Genomic DNA, 7,500 nt, shown 5'->3' on the forward strand with positions numbered 1-7,500 from the left:
CATTTTTGAAATCGCCCCATTTTCTCTCGGGTGGGGCAGGTTTTCGCTGCCGTAAGTATCATCTCTCGTGCATGGCCTCCTCGGTTCCAGCGCATGATTTGGCATGCTTCAACACGTACGCCCAATATCAGCTCTCGCCTGCTCCGGTTGTTGCTGAGTGGCTTTAAGGAGGCGCTCGAGTGGGTTTCCGACATGCTGTAGTAAGCATATCGTAGAAAAAAAAACCATGGATGGAGACACTATCACAACTCAGAAGGAAGTGTGCTTGTGCTTTGCGTTATCAGTTACCATTAGGGGAAAAGGAATTAGAGCATACGAGGAAACGAAATGGAATTCTCTGAAACAGAAATGGAGGCACTCGGAACGAACTTCCGGGAAAAATGGATTTGTAAATTGCTCAAGGACATAGGGGAGAACTTTGCAGCTTATCCAATCCTTAACTGTAATGGTGACTAAGAAGTAAAAATGCGACAAACGAGGTCCGAATTTTACTGAAGCAACTATAAGATGATTTGTAGAAATCAATTCTGCATCGAAATCTAGAACTAATATTAGTCTAATCCACACTCAGCATTGGATCAAATATTGAGGAAGCCTCGAATGTCCTTTCACTCCCTGATACTGTGTGCAAATGTGTCACACATCTATCGGAATCTAAAATCAGCAAGCATCCAGCACACCGATACACACTCCAAACAGAATACACTGAGCAGTGTTGAGACTCAAACGACAAATGGGATGAGCTGGTTTCTTCGAAAAAGGGTTTAAAAGGGGGGAGCACGGCGCCTAATGTTTGGTCAGGGATACTCCATCACCATGAATGTCCCTGAATTACATTTAACCAACCACCAGTCCAAATGCAAATACAGTCCCAGATTTGAACAAAAAAAAAAAAACAAAAAAGCAAAGCTCCAGCATGTGGAAAACATTGTGGTTCCAAATCTCTGACCTAAGACAATGTGACTTTCCAGCACACCGAACATGTTATCCTGCATCCATGATCCATACATACAATGTCTGCCCGTTGACCCTCATTTCTGAGAACATTCTTTCCCAGAAGCTGACATACCCCCGTGGGGGCAAGGGGAGGCATCCATTGTCCAAACATTGACAAAAGAAGTCTGCCCTGAGTGTCCAGTGGTCTGTCAGGGCTGCCGAGTGCGTCATTTCATGGGAGTTACGTATGCAAATAAAGGACACGATGGATGCAAATGAAATGTGTATTCCCGTTAAATGTGAAAAAGATGGATCGACAATTTTAGATTTTTATTTTATTTCAACGCTGCAGCTTACAGCTCGTTGGTTGCTTAAACACTCCAATTCCATTGTTTAAAACATGTAAAACAACGTAACACGCGTGCAATGGTTGTGCGAAAGCAGCTTGGTTCAGGATACAACCATACAGCGCGGATCATAATGACGCTTTTGCATTTTTCAATCTTCTCCTTCCCAGAACCCGTTTATTGAGGGAATAGCTCACCTCTTCTGGCAGACAACACACGTCAAATTACCACAGAGAGCGAACCAGCGTGTGCGAATAAAGGAAAGGAAGCGATAAAGAGAGGTAAGTAAAAACATCATCACCAGAACCGGGGCCACCACCACCACCACCATCGTGTTAATGGCACCATCCTTCTGCGCTCGGCGTCACGCAAACTCATCCTTCAAACAACATCTTACACACGAGAGCGTGCCACTTAATCAAACGTTCGCGTGTCGACGAATCTGACACTCAAGGAACGCTAAGCACTAAAGCGCTGGTGAACATGCAACAACAACAACGTTGAAGAGGGGACAGCGCGACAGGCCAGAGGAGCTTTCAGACCGGCTGCCGGTTCCAGGGATGTGGTTCCAAAATGACAGCAACAACGACAGCAGCAGCCAAGGGGTTCTGGCTCTAAATTGGCTCTCGAAGCGAGGAAAGCAAGCAAGAGATGGAGCGACCATCTCGATGACATCCTTCACACTCCCGGCGTAACTCGATTGCTGTATCGTGAGTGTGAAAGACAAGGTTTCCCCTCCTCTCGGTCCCGGTGCCGGTCCGACCGATAAAAGGCATCATTACGCGGCCCGAAACGGTGAAGGCGAAGCGGCGAACGGCGTAAATTGATTGATAAATGAATCTAATGGATGCTGGGATGCGATATCCAAGGGGTTCCAAGGGGTGGTGGTGGTGATCGTGCGTCACTTTAAGAAAACGGGCCAACAACATGGCCTCCAGTCGCTTAAATTATCGACTACGATGACAATCGATGCCGAAGGGACACGTGCCTGCTGCTGCTGCTAAGGAAGATCCCCTCATGAGGTCCCCAAAGACATCCTCTCTGTCTGGTGGTCTGGATCCAGAAGGTAATAAATCACCGAGCCCGAACCCAGCGACAATCCTCGGGGTTGACTTTTACCAACGACAGACACACACAGAGATAGAGCCAGGCGTGCGCGACTACACACCGATAGTAGATAGCGTATAAACGGGGTGAAAGTTTCAACGGGGCCGTACCTTCATCATCCGTTCGCCTGACGCACGCCCAGCAGCTGCTGGTCTGCGGCCGGAGCCTTCCCGTTGTCTGCGTCTGCGTCATGCCAGCGAGTAAATGAGTTTTGCGCACAAAAAACAGAGCCACTGCGAACTGCCTCTTGTTTCGTTTTTTTTGTTTTGTTTTTTCCCCCGCTTTGTTTTGTTTGGATCCGCAAACACCACCACCACCACCACCACCACCACCACCACCAGCAACTCCCAGTGGAAATTGATGAAGCACAAACCACCGAAGGGTTGTTTGTGATTTATCTGGTGCCAAATGGCTGCTGGCGCGTCCACTGATCTATGCACACTGATAGCATGCCTCCCCCGGGAGGGTGGTTGCAGGGCAGGGTGAGTTCGGGTGCAGGAAATTTGCGTAAACCGCTGTCTCTCGGGGCGGGCTCGCCGCGTTTCTGGCTGTTTTCCTTTTTTTCTGGGCCCTCCTTGGACCCTCCTTGGAACGTTTAAAGTGTCGCTGGTCGTTTCGCGTGTGTGCGGCCACGGAGAGAGCGCCAGAGAGACCAATTACGAATTGGCGCGATTTGGCTGGTTGGCTGGTTGGCCACCATGTTGGCTGTTCGAAGGTCAACAAATGGTGGCGATGGGTTTGGTGGATGTTTCATGTTTTTCTTGCGTCTCACGGAACGCACCAACCACTGGAGAGGGGTTGGGAGGTTGCAATAAATTTGCAAAACCAACCAGCAAAACATGCTGCTGCCGGGTTTGTCTGGCTCTGTGTGTGTGTGCGTGTGTTTCTGTATCAATTTGTTTGTTTTCTGTTTGAGTTCGCATTGCGGCATCATTTGCTGCTGCCGGTTCTTTGCTGGTCTACTCGGATGTCTCTCGGTTGTAAGTTATGGGACGCACTCGCTCAGGAGGCCTTGAAAAACAATCCATCACGACAGGGGGTGAGTGAAGTAGGCTGGGGTTTCATGATGACTCTGCTTGATTTGCACCAAACTCCGTGCGAGTAAACTATATTTTTGTTGATTTTTTTTACCCCCTTTGATAATTTTTTGGGAGTGTTTTTGTATCGAATACCATCGAGAGAAAAATATCTCAAGTGATTTGTCGAATGAAATGAGATGGATTTGCTCATTTTCGTAAAAATCCATTGCTCATTTATAAGGTACAATGTTGTGTTTGCAACGATGCTCGTTTTTTCTGCATTTAAATCTTTTAAGAATTAAACAGTTTGCAGAAAGATGGTCGCTCCGGTAAATAAATACATTCATTCAGATCAACTCCTTGACTATGATGGTTTCCAGAGTATGATAGTTCCTCTGTTTGTTTGTTTGCTTGTTCTAAAAACTGCTTTGTGCCTCCAAAGCATACATTTAGCCTCTTCATCACTTATTTATTTCGTTTTTGCCACTTTACTCAGTGAACTGTTATGTGTAGTCCATCAATTGCGCCGTTTCATCGGAAAATGTTTTACAATTCCACACAAATTCTGGGAATCTTCACTCAAAATACTCAGAATACTAAGCAGAACCGTGCGCCAATTCCTACGAACCTGAAACCGAAGACTGAGCAGGAGATTAACAACATCTTGTCCATGCTTGTTAAATCAACATGTTTTGTGTTTCTTTGTTTTCCAATTATGTAAATTTTAATTATACTGGCAATCATTATTTATACATAAAAGAGCAATTCTAGTAATGCTTTTATTCTTGGATGCTTATAATAACGCAGTTCTTCAAACCGCTTGCCCCCGATTATCCCCCAAACCTGACTCTTCGTCTTTGAATTCTTGGAATTTTACTTAGTTTTCTCCGTAGCAGAAGCTCCGCAACTATCGGACACGCTTCCACATTCCAACCTCGCACCTCGGAGGCACGTGCCAGCTAACGAGAAACTGTCAATCGACCTCCCCTCCCTTCTCTCTCTCTCTTTCCGTGCTCCCTGACAGAACGGAAAGCAATTTTTCTCATTAATTCTCGACAATCCGAACCCGAAAACGATGCCACAGGTCGGATGCCAAATGATTTCATTTTTGGTCAACCACCAAAGGACAAAGGGGGCGCGAAGGGAAGCGAAGAAGAGAAAGAAGGAAAGAAGGAGGTGGCCACACAAGGGTTTCTTTCTTCCTCGCACCCCCAGCCCTTCCCCCAGCCCTTCCCTCATCCCCCAGCGAGAAAGGCCGTACCGTGAACGTGCCCGCAAACACTGCGGCTGGCTGGTTGGCTGGTTGGAGGTGAAACTTTTTCAATTATCACCATTAGACACAAGACTGGCCGCGGTCCTCTAGCCCCTCGTACTCCCCACCATCACGACCCCCTAGTGCCTTTTTCCTCGGAACAACCCGAAAATGCATCCCGGAATCGATTCGAAGGGTGGGGCCAGGAAGCGGTCCACCATGCGTCACGGGCACACGACAAGACCCCCTTCTACACCCCCTCCCCCTTCCAGGTCCACAGTATTCACGACCGTTTTGCTAATTGAGTGCCGGTCACACTTTCGGGATTCGGGGAGCCTTTTGCCACAACCATGGGATGGATGGCGACACGGACGGGAAAGGAGACGACGGCGACGGCGGGAAATGAAGAAAATCGAAATCGGAATTCGGTGACCGACGCCGACGAGGAGAGTGGCGTTGGTGCGGGGGTAGGGACCTGAAACAATATTTTGACAAGTTTCATTACGGTGAAATCATGACCTCGTAAATTGGAATGCTGGCTGCCTAGCTGGCTGGCTGGCTGGCCGGTTGGTTGGTGTGATTTCGGTTTTTACGTCCTTTTTCCTCGTTTCGCTTTCGTGGTTTTGCGTTCCGTGGGCGGACTGCTTTTGGGACCTTGGGACCACGCGGGACGCCTATTAACCGAAGGCGAACACGACAATCAGTGAGAACCTTGGTCGCTTTTCGCTGGGTCCGGGTTTTCCGGAGGAGGAAAACTTTTCGAACCGGTCGGCCCCTCCCCCACCAACCGACCATCGAACGAACTTTTGACAATGATTGGTGGATTTTCCTATCATCACTGGTTGGGGGAAGGAAAGCATAGCGTAGCATATGCGGTGACCGATCCGCATCGCGAAGGAATGTAAAACAAACGCTGAGCCTTGTAGATTTATATCGGGAAAACGTTTGCCCAATACCGAGTTTCCTCTCATCCGTTTTCCGCACCTCGCAAGCCACGAACCGTATGTTCACGCGAAAAGTGAAAAGCATTTCCACGGAGCCACGAAAGGAACGCACCCGCACGGACACATCACGTCGAACGGAAACTTTTGTCCAACGGCAGCCACGAGGATGAACAGCAGCAGCAACAGCAGCAGCAGCAGCAGCAGCAACAACAACACCAGAGATAGTCCGTGAGGGGCACGTGGCAGTGACCTTTTTGTAGAACTTTAGATAAGATTTTCGTTCCACGGGACCACGACCACGGGACCGCCCTGTACCGGAACGTGTTAGGAATACATTCCCGGTCTGACAGCTAGCCGTACTCGCTAGCCAGCCTGCCAGCCAGCCAGAGGTCAGTGTCTGTGTACGATATGAGTTCTGGCGCCAACGACACCACCACTCACGGCTTTTTTTTTCGGGGGGATGGATGGAAAGATTTATGGTGACCAATTTGCAACAAGCCTGTCCTCGAACCCGCCCCGGGGGTCTGTGGACCGAGGGACGGTGGGCCACGGGGCGAACACATAAAACATGAAAAGTTGAAGTAGCAGCACACATTCATGCCCAGGAATTGCATAATTACGATGCCCGAGCGAAAGAAGCTTTAAACAAAAGAGCGACGAAGAGAGAGAGAGAGAGAAAGAGAGAGATAAAGAGAGAGAACGGGAAGAAGGGATGGGGGAAAGAGGAAAGTTCGAGCGGGGACATGGGGCCGGTGCTAGTGTCCCTGTGGAAAGTTTAAATGATAAACGCAGCAGCAGCAGCAGCATCAGCACCAACACGAGGCCACGGAGGCCAAGTGAAAATGGAGTTTTTATGTTTTCTTTTGTTTCGGCTCGGTACAAGATTTCGGCTCAGCACAAGCATTAGCATATCTCTGCTGCTGATGCTGCTGTGTTGTTGTCAGCTTTTTGAGCTTTTGTTGTCGTAGCAAGTACATCCAGTGTTAACCAGTTTAAGGGAATGAAAAAATGGTGCAATTTTATCGGTTTGGGTAGTATAACTATGTTCTGTTGAAGGCAAAGCCCCCGCAGACGCTCAAATTGTATGTTAGATTTTGCTGGTTGTGTAACAATCTGATCGTCAGTGGGCTCATCTACGAAAATTGGAATGGCGCTGTATTATGACTAATATATGAATATTCGTAAAACAAAAATTCTGAAGCTGACCAAAACGAATTAAAGCAAGCAATATTATTCATTGTTTGATATTTTCTCCAACTAGAGCTCTCTTTATAGAAAAAGTAATCATTGGTAATATTTGAAAAAAAACGGTTAAAAAAGATGAGTTGCAAAGAGTTTTCAACTTTATGCCAGGTTACTTGGATTTATTTTGCGTTTTCGAACTTTACAAAATATTTTCAAGTTTCTCAAAACAAAAATAAATAAATAATAAAAAAAATTAAAGTAACCAAGAATATTGAACAATAATACTGCGCGTGTGTGGGCCGCTTTGGCGTGCATGAAATGTTAAAAATACATAACAGTAATAAGGATCATAACATCGCCCTTCGTAGAGTCGCCTTCCAATGTCTACTACGATGACGCAAAAACGCGTTCTGCTCAACCAACGGGCAGTGTTGCCTACTCCTCACGCGCACACCCGTACTGCCCCTACGCTGGCCACACTGCTAGTAATGCGGTTAAACATCTCTGATTAGCGCAACGCGTCTATTGATTAGCCTTTTCCCTTAACGTATCGTAACGAGTTTGCGGAGTCGCTGCGGCGTTTGAGGCCATCTTTTTGCTATTTTTATGCTCCCATCAATGACCAATGGTTGGGGTGCTGAGACGTGCGGCCAAGGTTCGTGCGCGAGAATTTCGAGACGAGATCGGGAGCCATAAAGTTGGTCCGGAAA

At 47.5% G+C, this 7,500-nt stretch overlaps 1 protein-coding gene across 3 annotated transcripts in view; it reads left to right on the forward strand.

Annotated features, from left to right (window-relative positions):
• LOC125950992 (connectin-like) overlaps nt 1-7,500 on the forward strand; it is a 77,425-nt gene that overhangs the window by 21,737 nt on the left and 48,188 nt on the right. For 2 of the 3 annotated variants that reach the window (XM_049679450.1, XM_049679452.1), the window contains exon 1: nt 1,342-1,564. The gene's annotated coding sequence lies outside the window, so the exon portion shown is untranslated. Of the gene's footprint in view, nt 1-1,341; nt 1,565-7,500 lie in introns of those variants that run through there. The other variant, XM_049679451.1, reaches the window with a different exon arrangement.

This window comes from Anopheles darlingi, chromosome 2, assembly GCF_943734745.1.
Source record: "Anopheles darlingi chromosome 2, idAnoDarlMG_H_01, whole genome shotgun sequence".
Taxonomy (NCBI): Eukaryota; Metazoa; Arthropoda; class Insecta; order Diptera; family Culicidae; genus Anopheles; species Anopheles darlingi.